Source organism: Pezoporus flaviventris, unplaced genomic scaffold (assembly GCF_033815535.1).
Source record: "Pezoporus flaviventris isolate CSIRO_AGI_PZ_B2104156 unplaced genomic scaffold, CSIRO_AGI_Pfla_v1 ptg000040l, whole genome shotgun sequence".
Lineage (NCBI taxonomy): Eukaryota > Metazoa > Chordata > Aves > Psittaciformes > Psittacidae > Pezoporus > Pezoporus flaviventris.
In genome coordinates, this window is record NW_026892588.1 from 2,668,857 (window position 1) to 2,688,727 (window position 19,871).

At 39.9% G+C, this 19,871-nt stretch overlaps 1 protein-coding gene across 2 annotated transcripts in view; it reads right to left on the reverse strand.

The window, feature by feature from the left end:
- The window catches only part of PIK3CB (phosphatidylinositol-4,5-bisphosphate 3-kinase catalytic subunit beta), a 103,191-nt gene that overhangs the window by 60,924 nt on the left and 22,396 nt on the right, over positions 1 to 19,871 (reverse strand). The window lies entirely within an intron of this gene.

The window sequence follows — 19,871 nt, forward strand, 5'->3', positions numbered from 1 at the left end:
AGGAACCAGGGCTGTCATTCCCTCTGTCCCATGCAGAGCAGAACCTCTGTAGGGATCAGTATGTAGAGCACTCTGAAGGAACTTAGGTTTCTTCAGTTGCTTTGAGGGAAAAATAGTTGCTGTCCATCTGCTGAAGTCCGGAAAAAATAAGCTACTGCTCCATGCGCAACCTTTTGAAAACTATCTGGTGGTGCATCAAGATATGTACTAGTCCAGAAACTTCTCATGATTAAAGCCTAAGAGCCTACAGGAGGCAACAGCCAAAAAGGAAAACTTGAGGAAAAACTGAGTGCAGATTTCTAAAACGTGTAGGATTTCTAAATCTTACACAATTTAGAAATTACATGGACAAAGGAACAGTGTGAATCTCTCATACCCAATGCTAAACTACCAGTCTGCCACCAACGTTCTCCAGCCATGTCACTTTGCTTTTATGGAGTCAGAAAAATCAGAACCAAAACCTAGTGGCCAGAAGGCAGGAGCCTGGGAGGTATGAAATGCCTCATACTGTAGATACAAAATGAACAGTCACTACTTGCAGAACTTCCACCTGGGGAAGCACTCAGGTGGGCTCAAAGGAAGGACGCAATGTATGTCTGAACCACCATGCCCTGGGGCAGAAGCAGGATTTTAACTGAAGATGAGATATCTCAACCTTCTAGAGCTATCTGGCTAACCAGTCATATGATGACAAACCAGGTGGTGGGAGCCTGACACACCATTCTAAATTCATAGGAAATCTTTCACGGGAAACGTACCAGCACCAACATAACAAACTATGGTGCTTTGAAATCGCAGATATGCCACTGCTGGTGTGTATGATGCAAGCTTACCTAACAACAACGACTTCCACAGAGGCTGGCAAACCACAGAGAACCCTCCCAGCTGCAATGTAGGAATCACAGGCAAAACATGCCAATACTAGTTTTCTAATATCAGTGTATCACTGATACACTGGAAACAACTGTGACCTTATTCCTTTCCTACCAGGGTACCATGGTAGATAGTACCATACTATCTATCCATTTTATTAAGTTCATCAATGCAAACAATGTGTAACACATATGTTGTCAGATTTCTGGACTAAAGAGTGCATTTTATGAAATAACTCAAATACTAGAAGAGTCATATTAGTGCTGCCACTTCTGCTCAGAGCCACCCTCTGTCTCATTTTTTCCTTTCTCTTCACAGCACGTAGTGCAAACTGTGACCTGAAACAGGAAATAGCTGCTTGGCTCCTACCAAGCTTCAAGTCATGCCCATCTTAGACAGTCAACCTCCAAAACTCCATTAGTTTCTAAGACACTGGTGAAGCAAGGACAGCTAATGCTTCTCGTGCCTTATTCAGAATTTGGTGAGAAATAGAAGAAGCACGATTAGCACAGTGCTCAATGCACTGGCATTCAACCTGAGGGGTAGGCACATGCATAAAACCCAGAAAGTATCTAGGGTGTGTAAATTGTAGACATTTAATAAGATAGTACATTGTGAACAGCTCCTGTCACAGTATATCAGCTCCTGCGTTCGCCACAGTCTCTTGCTTGCTAGATTGCTGCTCACTTTCCTACAGCCCTGTCCTTCTTCCTCTCTGTTCTCACAGTAGTTTGATCTCCACTGCAATTCAGACATGACATTGACAAGAGGCTTCCTGCTGGTCCTCTGCAACCAGCTGTACCCTGAGGATAGATAGGGGAATGGCTAGCTCTCCAGACCTTGAGGCATTTCTGATGTATACAGACTAACTACCCACTGCTAGATTCGAGCATTAGAAAAGCCCTTAACTACAGGCTGACAGTGCACAGCTTCATTTTTCTAGCTAACCAACCTTCCTTATTTCTCAAAGATTATGAGAGACGGTTATCGCATAACCATAGATCACATCAGGGTCAACCTTTCATATGCCAGTTCAGTTTCTACCTTCAAAGCATGCATGGGAAAGTTTTCAGGGCTGGTGACTACACCAGCTAACAGACACTCTGATGGCCTTTTAACTACCGTGAACAACCAGCGAGAACTCCAACTGTACAAGAAACACACAAGGATATACTGGGAGCAGAGCAAAGGTCAGAAAGACTTGAAGCAAATACCTCAAGCAATGTACACAAACTGGAATCCGATGAGCACACGCCTCTTCCCCCTGGCACCTCTCTGGGGAACATGGCAAAGACACAACTGTCATTTGGATGTTACTACTGAGGCCTTCTTTAATGGATCTCTATTGACTGTGAGCTCAATCAAGAGCACAACACATCACAAAACCATCTTGGGCACTTGCCCATACCAATTCTACAGAAAGTACCACCACAAACCTAATAGAAACCCTATTCTATTTCAGGTTACAGCTTTTGCATGAGAAAATTTATTTTGCAGGATAATAATTTTTTGTGAATCTTTTCATTACACCTTTATTACAGAGGTCATCTTTGTGCAAATCGTAACTGGTTTGGAAAAACCAACTCTAATAACCTTACAAACTAATTCAGAAATGGTGGCAATCAAAACGCCTGTGACAATACAGTAAAGTCTACAGTTGTACAGTGTGAACTTCTTTATGTCCACAGAAACACTTACGAATGCATGAGAAAAAAAAAAACACACTGTACCACAAGGGAAAAAAAGGGGAAAATGGACAGGAAACTTTTGCCTATAGCTCCTGTGTGGTATTTAATGTAAAATGGAAACAATTATAAGCCAGGGAAACCCACAAAGACATTAAAACATAAATCAATAAACAAACAAGGGGGAGGGGGAAGAAAATCGTTCAGCAGCAGTACCAAATGCCACACAGAAATTACTGGGTTAATTGCAGCACTATGGTCTCCTACCCTGTAACAATTTCTAGACCCAGGAGACAGGCTCCTCTGTGAACTCTGCCAGAGCACACAAAGAAACCATTTGTTAGAGAGGATACTCTGCATGCGCTTTAGGGTAAGGAACTTTGAGTGGGTTGAATGACATGACATAGCAGTTTCTTGAGTATCTTCCTCTCCGCAAATCAATCTCCTGCTCTGGAAGAATGCACTGAGGAAGGCAACAGGACCAGCACTGAGAACACTAGGAGATGTTCTGGACAGCAACGCAGAGAGAAACATACAGCTAGGGTATAGCTGTATAGCTTTTGTGTCACATATTCAAAGCTGTCTTGCATATTTCCTGCTCTCAATAGTACTGAAGATTGGACAAGTGAATGTAAAGCTGAATTAGCTGTTGTAGCACCCACTCAGCAATGAAGAAACTCACCATCATTTCAACACGTCTTATACACGAGGAGGACTAACTATCAGTAAATACCCCTAATACCTTCAAAAGAGAAGAACACTGAAAAACATAAAGCAACATTCTTATCCCTCCTTCCTCAGTCTTAACTTTCAACAACAATAAGCTCAAAATTCTTCAAGAACATTTGCTATCAGTAATTGAGCCATTATAACCTCAGGGTTATATAGCTCAGGGATTACAACAGTGAGAAGAAGAACTTGCAGCAGTACACATGTGCCTGAATCACAGCAACATGCACCTTCCACATACTGCATGCACATCTTAGTGCAAAGGCTGAAAATGCAAATTAAAACCTGAAGTTGAAAAAATTATTTCTTGTATGTGGCATAGGGTTACATGCAAACTGATCCAAAGAGGGGAACCACACATAAGCATCATCCTAATTATGCAATGCCCACAGTCTCTTCAACAGCAGAAACCAGTTTTGACCTTTTAAAGGTGGCATTTCTGCAGTAATATCAAGAGACAGTAATTTACTGATAATAGCCAGCATACATGTTATACACACACAGCAATGTTCTTCCTTGTGTTTGAATTTCACAGGTGCTGGTCAAAAACCAGTATCATCCTTTAACTAAAAAGCCTCAACCTTATCTGAAATGTTTCACTTGAAAATGCAGACCACAGTTGCTCTATGAAACCCACCTGCCTCGTCCAAAATTTTTTTAACCAAACCAAGCACACATCTACAAGCTCTCATCGTGTAAAAATACCCGTGGAAAACTAAAAAACCCAAACAAGCCAAGACAGAAACTGCAGAATACCAAGCTCTAAGCCAAAAGAGTTGCAAAGAGAGATCTATGTCAGAGCTACAAGTCAGTTTAAAGACTTCAGACAGACAAAAGAAAGACCACAAAGCATTTTCATGAATAACTAAAAAATATGGGGGAGTGTTATTAGGTTACATGGACAGCAGTTTGAAACATGATTTGAAGCTAAATCCAGCCATGTCTTCATTAAGAAGATCTTAATATCATAACTATGTTTATCCAGTGGGTGATTCAGAGCAGGAGCTTTACTTAACTGCTATGAACCACTCTTAATCAAAGCCATGTTTGCTCTACCCAGAGAGCCAGTCTCACAAGGCTACGGCCCACCTCTGTGAAAAACACCCTTCAGTGTCCAAGAGGCCTACTTAAAATAAACTGATACTTGCATAAGCACATACTATACTTTAGAATAAACTGGATGGTTTTGTTATTTGGTTACACACACTGCTGAATTATTTTCAGTTTAGAACTGTAAGAAAATACTAAAAAAGAACTTGCAAGATTTCATCAACTCTATTTTTAAAACACTGATTTCTAACAGGGTGTCAGCTACTGATATCTGAGTTTAATTCACAGGAGGGGAATCCCTCTGTAGAAGCACTATATCCCGATGGTACCCAAGGTTCGGTAGCCCAGTAATCCTGCTACTGGTTGTAGCTTAGAACTCAGTACGATTGAAGTTGTGAGGCAAATGCCAATCTTCTGTCCTTAAGATAGTCAATGAAAGAGCAAAAGATGTCAGGTTCTTACTGGCACTGGAACATGAAGGACCCTCAGCTAAAGGAGCAAAGATACTTCCAGGTGGCATCACCTGCAGGACTTAGAATCAACAAACAGAAACCTAAACAAAAATAATTGATTCCTGTTTTCCCAGAATGATTCAACTGATTTTATTCTGCTCTTCCCCCTTCAAAAAAAATGCCTCTGGGCAGAGCATAAGGGAAACACATCATCACTGTTACTGAAGTTTAACAAGAGGCTAGTACATTGCACATTTCTCCCTCTCATTCTCTTCAGCAACCAGTCATTCTCTGATTTGAGTGCAGTGTACTGAAATTGAGATTATCTAAGTCTATCTAAGTGGGAGACTCTGCAAATGCGCTCAGTATTAGACTGCTGGCTGCCAGTGGCAATAACTCACAATGACAACTGTGGAACACCTAAACATCCTAGGACAGATTCTGGGCTGGAGAATGTACTAGACCTGAGGGTACTCTAGAGTTCAAGAGGCACAAAGTTCTAGGCAGCATGTGACCATTTTATAAAAACGGCAGTGCTTGTATGATTTCAGATGACTCACAAACAAGTGCTTAGATTTGCTTTGTATTGATTCAAAAACATGGGAGTCAAATGAGTAACACTTTCCAGCTCATTTCCAGTTCCATTCCAGTTTAGCACACAAGTGATTACCCAACTGGTTCAATAGCTCCAAAGCTGGTGACAAAGAAATGAATAGCTTAGGTTAAACACTTATCCATTTGAAGATGTAGGCTGCCCCAACTTCTCCAGGGCCCACACATCCCTGGCACCTCCAGGCCAGTGCTGCAGCTTTTCTAAATCTGGTTCACTACATCTGGCTTACAGAAATGAACAATTAGAAGCCATGGTCACAGAGCAGTGCTCCTCCAAGAAATCCATACCTATATGTGCATGCGCATGCATACACACACAGAGTGTGAAGCTCAAAGGCTTGAGGCTGAGCTATCATAACCACCAAGCAGTAGTTTAAGCAGGTCTAAACAAATCCACCACCCTGCACAAGCCCTTGTGACATCTACAGAGATGTAGCAAGATCTCATGAAGTGCCAGTCAACTGGTCCGCAATCACTGCACACCCTCAGCAGTCTCACTACTAAAATTCATCTTTTTGAATACTGAAATAGATTGTAAGCAATAATAAGAAAAAAGAAGACCTGGTTTTGCATGGATTTTCATTACATCTAAAGCAGTATTTGAAAACAGATGTCTTGGGGAGGGAGGCAGCAGCACAGCAATTCTTATACCTGTGAGATGGCAGTGAAGCACTGGTTCTTTTGGTCCTGTCTCACACCACAATTATGCCCCATACTTTCCCTTTAAAACCTACTTTTGAAGCTAAGTTAATTATTGGGCATAACATAGAACACAAGGACTTGTTAAGGAACAAAATTACTTCCACACTACCATTTTTTGACCAAAAAAGGTTTTAATCTAAATATTCATTTAATGAGTTTAATGAGCTTAAGGCCATTTTCAGGCACTCTCAAGTTTATGAAGTCCTTCTCCACAATTTCCCTCTGACAGGCTTCAACTCTGAAAGATTTAAGCTGCAGAGCTCCCGCTGACTAGGCATTTCCCCACCACTCAGGATACCTGAATACAGCTCTTACTGTTGCTGCATCTTCTACTCACTAGTGTATCATAGATGTAAAAAAAACTGCAAAAAACCCTCCTGGTTCCACCAAACAGTTGTTAAATTAATAAACATCCACTTGCATTTTAAGCAGAGAAATAAACCAGTGAGTCTTCATCTGGGTTCTACAAGGATCCTATCACAATTGTTTAGTTATCTGAAATATTATTAATAGGACTACTTGTGATTTCTCTTCTCTTCTGTGCAGTCTATTTTCTTCACTACTTTCACAAGCTTATGTTTCACTTCCCATTTACATTGTATTAAATGCCTACTATGATGAGACCATGCAAATTCCTTCCTATTTCATTCCCAAATTCTGCTTTTTGTTGTATACATCTTTAGTTTCATATAAATGAGAAAACATGAATAGAATTACATAGCAAGACTAAACAATTTCTCAGTAATTAACTGTAATGAGCCATTTTGTGAAGCTGCCTCCTACTCTGCTCCAAATACATTTAAAGGCTTTGCTCTTTCTGATAAAAACAAACTCCAAAGCATGGACTGGAAAAGATTACGAACAAACACAGTAGTGTCCAGCTAACTGTACTTCAAAGACATGCTGTTGTCCAACTTGCTGTTTGATTTCAAATTTTACCACATGATAAATATCAAGAGTATTTCATCACTCACATCATGTATATAGTAAATACTATCTGTAAATAGTCATTAAGAATAGTTTTTGTGCTGAAGGAAAAATTAAAGTATCTAACAAATGCAGTTTACCTTCAGCTATATTCATTACTAAAAAGCAAATCTATGAGGTTCCTTCACGTAACAAAACTGTAGATTTTAATTTGGTTTTGCTCCCCACGCCCCCCTTCTTTCAGGTAGGTACTGCCTCACCCCCTGGTGCTGCAAACTCAAGAATGTTGTGGAAGGGGCTGCAAGTTAGATGCCACAATGTATAAACTCCTGTTTCCAGTGTGGTTAGAGAAACTCTCCAAGAACATCAACTGTCTTACAGAACAGAAAGGTTTGAGTATCAATAGGGGACTGTGGAAGCAAGACAAGCAGGGGCTGAAGAAAGCAAGGACATGCACTCTCCTGCTCCAATTAGCCGCTCAACAGCAAACCTGAAATGCATTGAAAGGAATGGGGAAAAACATACAAAACTGAACAGAAAACTAATAAGCCTATTTACAAGTTGGGGGTTTTGGTTTATTTTGTACACTTCCTCCAAAATACTGAATTACAGAAGCTTTACGATATCCCTATTCCTCCTTCAAATTCAAGATCAGCAGTACAATGACAATCAATGAACAGTTTATAATATAGAATGGATCTGGGAGTGATTTTGAGACCAAATTTTCTAACATGAAACTAAACAAGCACATTCCCCAGTTCCAGTACAATCCTTTGCATTAATATCTACATTTATAGCAAGATTATTTTATCCCTTTCACTAGCTATTTTTTTCTTCAATATAATAAAAGCTGGAATGCAAAAATAACTTGGTAGACTGCCCCCTTTAATGTCTCTTTATATAAAAGTTCTATGTATTAAAACCAGGAAAAATTCAACAAGTATGCAGGTACCAGGCTCTGCTCATGCATGTTAAAAACCAAACAAGAATGCACACACACACACGCACAAAAAAAAAACCCAAACAAGAAAGCACACAAAAAAAACCAAACAAGAATGCACATAAAAAAAAAAACAACAAACAAACCAACAGTTCAAATCTGGATTTGGACCTAAAAGTCTATATGAATAGTATTAAGATGTTTTACACTGCTTTTAACTACATCACCTCAAATTATAGAGCGCTTAATGCAAAAAAAAAAAAAAAAAAACAAACCCAAAACAACCAACCAGAAACCTCTATTTTCATCAGCTTGCAATGCTCAGCATAGTAATTTAGACTGTATGACAGTTGTCAGCTTCCTTCATTAATGAAAAGGTTTCATTAGATTACAGAACTGTCTTTTCTACAGACATATTTCTGACAAAAGTAAAAGCTTTCTGTGGCATCAGAGAACACTACAGGGAGAAATTTAATTCTACATTGTGAGAAGGAGCAGAGCTGTAGCAGTACTTGGAGCTGTGACTTCCTGTAAGTACTCTCTTCAGTGCATTGCCATGTTTATTCTCCTCAGTGAAGACTGGCAACAGCTATGACCCTGTGTGACAGCACCACTGGCAGAGCATAGAAATACTTGGGGAATAAACTTCCTCCATAGGGAGAGCAACCTGCTTGGCAGGTGAACAACTGCTTACTTAGTATCATAGATGCTATGGTGAACAGAACTGCTCTAACCAGATTAAGAACAACTCTATATTCAGTGTGATCAAATCATAAAGCAGTTCCTGACATTGAAATGAACTATGAACAAGATGGAAAGAATAAAACACAACCCTCTTGACATTCTATGTAACATCTATAAAACCACAAGACTAAAGAGGAACCTGACAAAGGCTGAACTGAAAATAATCCGTGCTCTGACATTTTCCCAGGGGCAAGGTGCAGAAGGACTGAGGAGAGGAGGCAGCAGGGCATTCTGGGCAATGCATTTATCCTCCTGCTACCACTGGATTATGAGATCAGCATTTACCTCAGTTTCTGGCCATAGGTACCTAAAAGCTCTCTTCCCCCCCAAAAAAAGAGAATGAGCTCCTCCTTCTTCCAGAGCAAACCACTGGAGAGACTTTCTTTTTACAGCCACTTTACTACTTCAGAACAACTTTCTGTTTCAGAACAGGTTCCTTCACCTCCAAACAGCAATAATAATATAGGAGGTATGTAAACCTGGCACATAGAAGAGCACTGGAGCAGGAGAATTTGAACTTAAGAAAGTAATTCTTAAAGTATTAATATAAAAAATGTCATATTAATCAGAAATCAAAAAGTGTCTCTTGCAAATTAAAGCAAAGGCTTTTTCAGTGTTCAGAAAAACAGTAACAGTTTGACCATGTTAAAAACTTCTCACCACCACACTTGACAGCCAGTGATTTATTTACCAAGGGGTGCAAGTCTTGAGGACAGACTCAAAAACTATTTGTCTTAAGTCCCTTCAAATTCTCTCCCATGATAAGTCAGAAAGAAAACAAAGCCCCTCCATAATCCCATTTTACTTGTCACAAGTAAATCACAGGAAAGGAAAAAAGGTCCATCACAGAACGTAAGAAAATTAAATAACACTTAACACCATTTCACTTGCCACCAAGACATCTTTCTGATTAACTGGGTCTGCTCATCACCAAAACATAGAAGTTTGAGCTGAAAGTTTCAGGACTGCTGCCATTTCTGAAGACTCTTACCTTACCCAATAAGTTTAGCCAACCGCACTGCCTGTTTTTCAAAGAAACCACTATTACATAGGTAGAAACCATTTATTACTCCACAAATAGAGTTAAAAAATAGAGTAAAAAAATCACAAGCTAGTTTCCTGGCCAACAAGCCCCAACTGAATTAGCAATGAAGAAGCAACTTTTTGGCATCAAGAGGGCAGAAAAAATTCATAACAATTGGTATATATTAGGCCTGGCTCTTCTGAGCTTTATCAGCATTAGCACACCCAGCCTGCACATCTCATTCTCCTGAGCCAGGAACCCCAGAAGATCACTCTTAAGCCACAATATAGCAGTGTTTTAAAGTTGGCAAGTAGTGATAGGAAGACAAAAGGAGCCACCAAGCGCTGAAGGCCTCTTTAAACCTTGTAGTTGCATGCAATAAAAGTTAACGAGTTATCAAAGTACAAATAAATCTGAAAATACAGCGAGGTGACTTGTGAAATTCACATTAAGAAGAAAGTAACTCAAGGACACCAAATTGCTTAGCTGCAGTGATAGACTAAGGCAAGAATTGCTCTGCCTTCTCATGAAATTTACATAGAAGTTAACTGGAACAGGAATATTAACTCAGGGAAAACAGCTATAAATAGAAGGGGGCTAATCATTCAGATTTCTATTCCCATGACAAGAATACACTAAAGATTCTAACTTTTTAATATGATGCTTTTACAAAACTTTAGCTGCTGTGCTACAGTCTGCTTCTACCTACTTTTAATGAATTATTTCTCCTTTTGTAATATAATAAAGAGGGTTTTCTTTCAACAAAAAGCATTTTCCACAGACACTAGGCAAAATGAGGCTGTGCATCAGCTGAGGTGATTATATGTGGCCACTTAAATGGATCTTTTTAAATGGAGCCACTTAAAAATACATTTACTTTTTATCCATTCTAATATAAAGCACATGAAGCCTACTTGCTATTCACTTCAAATACCACAGCTGCTACAACCTATTTTTCAATTAAACATTTGTATTTACCCTAGACGAGCAGAGAATCACAGAATTGCTAAGGTTGGAAAAGACCTTTAAGATCATCTAGTCCAAGCATTAATGCAGCACTGCCAAGCCCACCATTAAACCACATCCTTAAGAACCACATGTACACATCTTTTAAACCCCTACAAGGGATGACAGTTGACATTACGCATGTTCAAGGACATAAACACAAGTTTACCAAGCAAAGACACTGTATAGATGAAAATATACCACGATAACCAAACGTCTTTAAGCTTGAACAGCAGGCATGTGACACACTTGGAAACAGAACCTAGTAATTACAAATCTCTAGGCAGTGCTTTACCCACAGTATTTCTCACCCAAGTAAATTAAAGTTGAAACTTTCAAATTAAACAAAATGGAGTAAAAGAAAACATAGAGAGAGAGAAGTTCTTCATTTAAAGAGTGGATCTAGATAAGGACTTGTTATTTTGTGGTGAATAGCAAACTGAGTATGAAGTGGGTTGTAATCCAGCCTATTTGCAGTGACAAATTGTGAAAGCACCCAATAGGCACATTCAATTTCCAAAGACAGAGCTGTTAGCAAATCTTGATGAATCCACTACAAACTCAGATGAGAAATTATGAGGAAAAGACTTGATTGTGGTCTTAGCATTATTTTGAACTTTTTAAATCACATCTTTGCATTCTTGCAAATCTCGCTTTTCCCAAAGGATGCAATTCCTACTAAATGGCCTTCACTATTTATGCAGTACTTTTTTTGCTCTTCTTAAACCCAGTGTATGAAGAGCTGCAGTGATTATTTACAGCACCCAAAGGAAGTACAAATTACTACAGCTATCAAAACAGACTACCATATAAAAACAAACAATGTTTATCTACTCGTGTCAGCTGAACTCTTATGAACTTCGGCAGAATGACACTGCATATAAAAAAATGGTATCCTGACACCTAAAGATTCAACAAAGAAAAATGCTTTTATTGTTACTCAGGTGAAAAATAATGTTAGAGCATTATGTTGAGCTTACTGAAATATTCAACATTGCTAGAGACCATCTAGTCAAGTGTAAATGTTTTTAATGAAAAATATTACTTCCTTCTATCACTACACTACTTCTGAAGTGCTGGGGAAGTAAAACTGGCTTAGGATGAAGCCTCGCTGTATTACACGGAGCTTAATACACACTTTAATAATGATCTCCCTTTATCTTCAAATAACATCTCAAATTTTGCAACAGTTTACACATAGCTTGGAATCATAAAATTCTTATTTAATGAAAACGTAGTTATGTAGATGGATGCAGCTTATCAGTTTATTAAAAAGTATTATTTTATTTTCAATAAAATATAAAAGGACTTTTGTCAGAACCATTGTGTCTGCCTTACATGGCTATTAAAAAGAAGCTGCACAATATCAGCCTGATGACAACAGATAATCAGTCTCTCCCCATTTTTATTATTAACAACAGAAAGGAAAGTCTCTTTTTTTTGTTAGCAGAGTTTTGTGACAAAAAATTAATGTACCGTTTGCTGCTGACTATCTGCCAGACTAATGATGCATTTCTTCACTCAAGAGGGCTCAGAAACCACTACTCACTTTCCAGTCAGCATCTATCACAGATTCCCAAATACAGTCCTCCCATGAAAAGAAAACCAAGACAGCTCTTCTCACATACACACCTCTTCACACTTACATTATTACTACAAGTAAATAATTGAAAATACATCAGCAGATGCAGATGAGGGTTCTGCACCTCCCAAGATTATGGCTCAACCCTAATGCCATGATTCACCTGAAACTTCGATTCAAACATAACACAAGAAAACTGAAAGAATAATATCATACAATCAAGGAATCATTTCGGCAGGAACAGACCCTTAAGATCAAGTCCAATCATGAACCCAGTACTGCCAAGTCCAGCACTAAACCACGCCCCTAAGCACCACCACGCCTACCTACACCTCTTTTATACACCTCCCAGGGATGGTGACTCCACCACTTCCCTGGGCAGTCTGTTCCAGTGCCTTATCACTCTTTCAAGAAGAAATCGTTTCTAATACCCAGTCTAAACCTCCCCTGGTGCAACCTGGGCCATTTCCTCTCCTTCTATTATTGTTACCTGGGAAAAGAGACTGACCACCACCTTGCTACAATCTCCTTTCAGATAGCTGTAAAGCTACAGTTCCAATTCTATTTATTTTATTAGGTTTCGACTCGTTATTGCGTGCTGTAGATCTCCATGAATTAGTAACAGGACTTGGCCAAATGTCAATCAGACACAGTAGAATGTATTTCATATGCCTCTATGGACTTCATACACATATATGCACCACCTCTGTTCTACAGCTGCCTGTGTATGAAATACCTCTTCTTTACTTAGGGGATCTCTGCTTATGACTCAGACAATCCTCCTTAAATATCATAGAATCCACCAGGTTGGAAAAGATCTTTAAGATTATCAAGTCTAACCTTTACCCCAGCACTGCCAAATCCACCACTAAACCGTATCACTAATGGCCTCGTCTACAAGTTTTTGGACACTTTCATGGACAGTGATTCCACCACTGCCCTGGGCAGCCTGTTTCAATGTCTGACTACCCTTCTGGGGAAGAAATTGTTCCTAATATCCAGTCTAAACCTCACCCAGCACAGCTTGAGGCCATTTCCTTTTGTCCTATCCCTTGTTTATTGTGAGAAGTGCCCAGCCATCTCCTGGCTCCATCCTCCTGTCAGGCAGTTGTAGGGAGTGATGAGGTCCCCCCTGAGCCTTCTCCAGACTGAACACCCCCAGGTTCCTCAGTTGCTCCTCATCAGACTTCTGCTCCAGGCCCTTCACCAGGTTCATTGCCCTGCTCTGAGCAGAGACCCCTCTGCAGAGCCTTCATACCCTCCAGCAGATCAACATCCCCATCCAACTTGGTACCACCTGCAAATTTATTAAGGGTGCGCTTGATGCCCTCATCCAATCTTCAGCAAAGATATCAACCACTGATATCTTGAATTGCATCCTTAGCAGAGCATAAAGATAACTAGTTTGTAAATTCAGAGGTCTTCCTCTGTATCAGCTGAAACAAAAGGAAGAAATTCAGCACTAAAGGCTAGAAATACAAATACTGCAAGCCCAAATGATTTTCAGAGCACCACAGAGTGGAGAATCCCAAAGGCCTTGCCTGCCTTAGCAACACTCGTTTAAGTCCATCTGGAGAGAAAAGCCAAAAACACAATCCAAACCACACACCAAAACCAACATCTCAACACCAGATACTGCCAGCAATCTTCAAGTATTGAAACATACAGGATCCAACAGCTGGCCTCCCAGCATCACAATTTCTACAACACCAACCCCCACACCTCTCTGGTGAGCCCTTACCATAGCAGTCCACTCATTTCCTAGCCTGGACCTCATCTGTGACTACTGATTTCCTTCCCTCCCTCAGCTGTCACTCAAAACTCCCTTATTCTGCAGATTCAGTTTTACAGAACGTTATACTCCATAAAGCTTGAATTACTTCTAACACACACCCTCACAACAGGACTCCTCCAGGGCACTGCAAGGAACACTAGCCTATGCCTCCAAGAACCAGCAGTCAGTCAAGACACTTGACAGAGTGAACACTCCTATATGGTTAACACACAGGTCCTTAATGTCTTTGAGGGTTGGAAAGGAAATAATGGAGGATCTGGGGAGAATAAGCCAATAGTAATACATTTAACGACAAGCTAAAATAAGAAAGAAAGAAGAAAAAAAAAAGAGAAAAGGTATAAACGCAGGAATACCAAAAGGTGCATGAAGTGGAAAAAAGTACAGGCATAAGGACCAAAGTGCTTTTCAACAACAGAGGAACGAATTTTGAGGCATGAAGCCAATCAGGAAGAGAACACAGTGCCCAATTTCAGAATAACATTTTATGTGTTTCTTTGTACCACAGTAACTTTGTACTTAGCTTTGAGTTTCTACTGACAACATTTACCTTACAGAAAACCATCATACTGCAGTACTTGAAAGCAGTCTTTTGGGGGGTTATTTGTAGCAACACAAACATAATCAGGTTTTTGAATCAGGTATGCTTTATGTTTTTCTGTTATTAACATCCTATACTCATGAACAGCAAATTGTTAACTGAAAACAACACAGCACATTTTGAAATAATCATCTTTCATTCTTAGGAAATAAAATGATGCAATCATATCAAAATCCATCTCTCAAGCACCTTATTTATAAAAGATAAAAAAAGACGTTGCTCAATAGATAGCTACCACAAGAACCTCAAGCACTACAAACGTTACTGGTTGTTCTATTTCCTAGGCACTTTTCACAATATCACCTACCTACTCTGGTTTCTAAACTGCTTCTAGTACTCTGCAGCTGCACACAAACACAGGTCTTCCACATTAAACCCGTAAGAAACCCACTTGACAGCAGGACTGTGAGCCTCTTACAAAATGTCAGGTCAATCCTACAGAATGCCAGCTATTGCACATTCCACACAAAAGCTTTCATAAACAACTGACTTGTCTTACGCCTATTTGTGAAGTATTTCATTAATTTGTTAAAGACACCTTCTCTGCATTCAGACAGCAAAGGGCTTTCAAGAAACTCTGAAAACCAGCAAATGCTACATAACAAGACTGTATCATAAAAGCAAACACACACCAATATTCTCGTTAATTCTTATTAACTGAAACAGTTGATACAAACTCCACATGTACATAAAATAACTCATTGAATGCTCTCATAGTCCTTTTTTTTAATCCAGTGGCTATATGTTGCCTGGGGGCAAGGGGAGGACAGGAATGATCCAAAGCCAAAGCAAAGAGTGCAAGCCGCTCCTAAGGCACTCCACAACACTTAAAAATATTCATCAGCTCCAAATTAACACATGAACAAGGGTCTCTGCCTTCTGCTCTGGATACAAGAATTCTGGGAACAGAAGCCTCAGAAAAACATTGTGAAAAGCTTAGACTTTTCAGTCTAAACCTTTGATAGTCATGCAATCCCAGACTGGTTTGGGTTGGAAGGGACCTTAAAGCTCATCTAATTCCAACCCCCTGCCACAGGCAGGGACACCTTCCACTAGCCTAGGTTACTCCAAGCCCCATCCAACCTGGCCTTGAACACTGTCAGCAATGGGGCAGCCACAGCTTCTCTGGGCACCCTGTGCCAGCACCTCAGCACCCTCACAGGGAAGAAATTCTTCCTAATGTCTGATCTCAATCTCCCCTCTGTCAGGTTAAAGCCATTCCCCCTTGTCCTAGTGAACCCCAAAAGACAGCCATGAGAACACACTTATCACTTGGGTCTCAGAAAGAAATTGGAAATCAGGATTGCGACCCTCTCCTCTCTTGCCAGTGAATTCACGCAAAGAAGAAAGATACCACCACATACAGGCCCAAAAATTAAACCTACAACAAGGGACAAGGAGGGGAGGAGGTGGGATGGGTGGGTGTCCTATTATAGGATATATCTTCCCCAATCAGTCGTCATGGAAGGGATGGGGAATGTATTTATTCAGCCATTATATGTGTAATAGTCACAATTCTTCACCATCTCTTAAATGTACTTTATTTTTAGAAGCAGACCTATTCAGTCAGGTCAACTCACTCCATTCAGCATTACATGTACAGTGAAGTTACACAAGCACAAAACTAGATGCTGGTATCTCTGATGAAGATATTTTGATGTAGAACTCATAAAGCTATTCTAAAAATCACAATAACTTCTGTAAGTAATAGCAAGTTATTTTGGAATCAGAAAAGCACCCTTTACAATACAGTTTCATAGTGAAAATTTAATGCAATGACACCAAACATATGCAAGTTCAACAATTTCAAAAGAAACAAAAGCTCTAAATAGCAAGTTTTTATTAAGTATATTTTGCTTCAAGAGAAAAATTACAGTACTCATCTTTCTTGTACTCTTTTTAAATACCCAAAAGAAATATATAATTTACATATGTAGATTTAGCTCCAGAGACACAAAATTACTCCAACTTCAATTAACTCACAATTCCAAGAAAGTGAATAATTGAAATTCTCACAGCTGCCCCCCTCCCTTCCTGCCTCCCTCCTATTTAATGCAACTAAAAGAGATTCAGGGCATTCTTCTCTACAGCCAGAGCCGTGAAGTAGAAGTAGCAAAGATGGTACCCAAAGACTGTCTGAGTCCTCTATGTGCAAACAACTAGAGTGAGGAAAGGTTGTATTCTGTAGCTAACAATTCAACTTTGGCTACCTAGAACTGCCAAGACCAAACAAATAAACTATATATATATATATATATATATATATATATATATATACCCCTCCCCACCCCAAAAAACAGGATTATCAGTGGGAGACAGTATAATTGCTCCAATCCTGCTTCTCAAAGGAAGCTTTTTTGACACATCAGTGCCACTATTTGTTTCTTTCATCTTCTGAAGCCAATATGTAAATTCAATTATTTTGGTAGCTACATACCCACAAGCATTTGCACATAACGACCTCACTCTGCCACTCTAATATATGTAAATGGAACCACATTCCTGAATTTAGTTCCACCAGAGGTTGAGATACCAATATTTACCCATGTAAAACTGACAGACTGTAAAACAGATTAGTCAATGTTGTGCCTAAACTAACTGGTACTTCAGGTATTATACAAATACATGTAACCTTCACCTTGCAGAACCCCTGCTTTGTGATTTCCGACAGAACTGTCACACTGGTACCTGCTGCTAACTGTGGACCCTAAGTACACACCTTACCAACCCAAAGCTTTTGCTTACAAGTTTCTATTGTGATTTCTAAAACTAAAGTACTAAATAGTTACATTTCTAATGCAAGATGATTTTAGCTACCAGATGTGATTTAGTTATCAAAACAAACCATATTGAAACTTTCACATGGTGACCGACTGCAAAGATTAACAACACTGCCACAAAACAAATTGTTTAATGCACTCAGACACTAACACTGACATTGTTTTAGCCCTCCACAATTCAAAGTCATCATAATCTGACGCAAATGAAATGAGATGTGAGATGCAGCATGGAACACTATGTGTCCCCATGCTCCAAGGGTACCTGTTTGAGTACAAACACACATTTACTAAAAAAAAACCAACCAAGCAAGTTTTCCTATGTAACTGTGGAAATAATGCTTATTTCAGGCTTTTCTCTCCTGAACTGCTTTCACAACAACTGCCAGCTGTGAAAAAGGGTGAACTTCATGGTCTGCTGCTGCCAAGAGCATCAAGTCAGAAAGTCCACCTGAAGCAGAAGCAGCTCCCTGGACTTCGCATTAAAATACAATCCCTTAGCCCACGACCGAGCAACCCCTGTACTGATTTTCAGGTAAGTTAATTGGTGGCAACTTTTAGAAAGCTAAAAGCAAAGCTTCCACGTGTACCTAGGCCTATGAAGAAGTACTTCAGCTACTTGAACTCTGTGCCTCTGGTCGCTGGAACACAACACCAGCTTGCATTTCCACCCCACTCCTAAGTCACACCAGTTAGTGTTCTTCCTGCACCCTCCTCGTGGATATGGCATTCTGGCAGCTTGTATTTTTACAGGATTTGGGGTTTATATTTCACATTTGTGAAACAGAGCATACTGCAGACATATGCAAACTATTTAAAACATGCACAACATTTCAGAAGCCTACTGACTCTATGTTTAACTTGCAAGAAAGGAGCAGTGAAATCAGGCAGGAGAGGCAGGATACATTCTAGCATAAGAATCAAAGATTTTCTTTCCTTTCTTTTTCTTTTTTTAAGGCTTTCCTACACTAGAATTTGGAGTTCTGCCAAAAGTCTATAGACAATTGGAGAACTAGCAAGTGTATGACATCAGATATTCCAAGGAAGTGAAACCTGACTTAACGGAAGTGATTTTTATTCAAGAAAACCAGATATTTAAACAGGCATCAACAAAAATACTTTAAGACCATGTACGGAGGAAGCTCCTTTTAAAAAGATTCTTAAAAAATATTCAACTCCAGGCTGACCCCCCCATCCAAACACATTTCCCAGTCAATCCATAACAAAACAGTCTTGATGCTATTGACATCCCTGATAGTCCTTTTTAAAAAGGCAAAAGAAAACCAGTTACCAAACAGGTTCTGTCCAATAATCCTTTGCTTTCTTTCACTCTTCTGAAAAGCACTGCTTGCTGGCATGAAACTTCAAAGGCCTGGAAAACCATCATCAGATGGAACTGAAGACTCCAGATCGAAGTATCCAAGTGAGCTGGTGATTGATTCCCCAGGCACCTTAATGCATTCCACTACGCAACCCTTTGCCAAGTGTCTGGGTGCCCAGTATTTCTCTATATGCAATTTTCCTAACAGCAAGTGCGTTATAAAGTTTTATTTCACCTTTTAATTGATCTTTTAAGACCTATAGTTGTGGGGGTCTCTTAACTAATGCTACAGACCACAGGCCAATCAAATTTCCGTGACACCCTTCATGTACTCACATAACCTTGAACCCTAAACTACAAGCCTGAAACCATAAATAACATGTGTCTGGGGTTCCTAGCAATGCCCAGTTTCAGGAGATTACAAAGCCTGAACAATTCCCAATATCAACAGTGTAATAGCAGCATTGACTTAGAGAATACAGAACACTTACTTTGGCTACAATGGCAATTTCAAATGAACAAAACTCATCAATGTATCTGGTGACAAGAAAAGTGTAAATGCTTAAAGTTCTGGCAGAAAACCGCTAAAGCTTTCTGGGTTTTAGAAGGCATCCAGCAAGACATGCACTGATGCTGGACAGGCCATTCTGGCATGAAGTTCTCCCCTTCTCTTTCAGGAACTTTTAGTGTACATTAGTCCCTTAATGTGCACATTAGTCCCTTACACAGAAACAAGCCCTCACCTATGGAAGAACTTAGCTGCCTGTTGAGAAACTACCCGATGGCACCACAGGGCCAAAGCGGTCACCCCGCGTTCCACGCCCCTCGGGCTGCACACGGAACAAACATCCAACTGCAAACACATAAACACTACTTTTTCCACACAAATTCCTGCGGTTCAGGACGGAAACAGCGCTCGGAAACTCAGCTGGAAACAGCCGGCGGCACCGAATAACCTGAACGCCCCTTAAAGATCACAAACGATGGCCAAGGGCCGTCAGGGCGGGCTCCTCCGCTGCCCAGCCCCCTCACCCCCCGTCGCCCGCACCCCACTT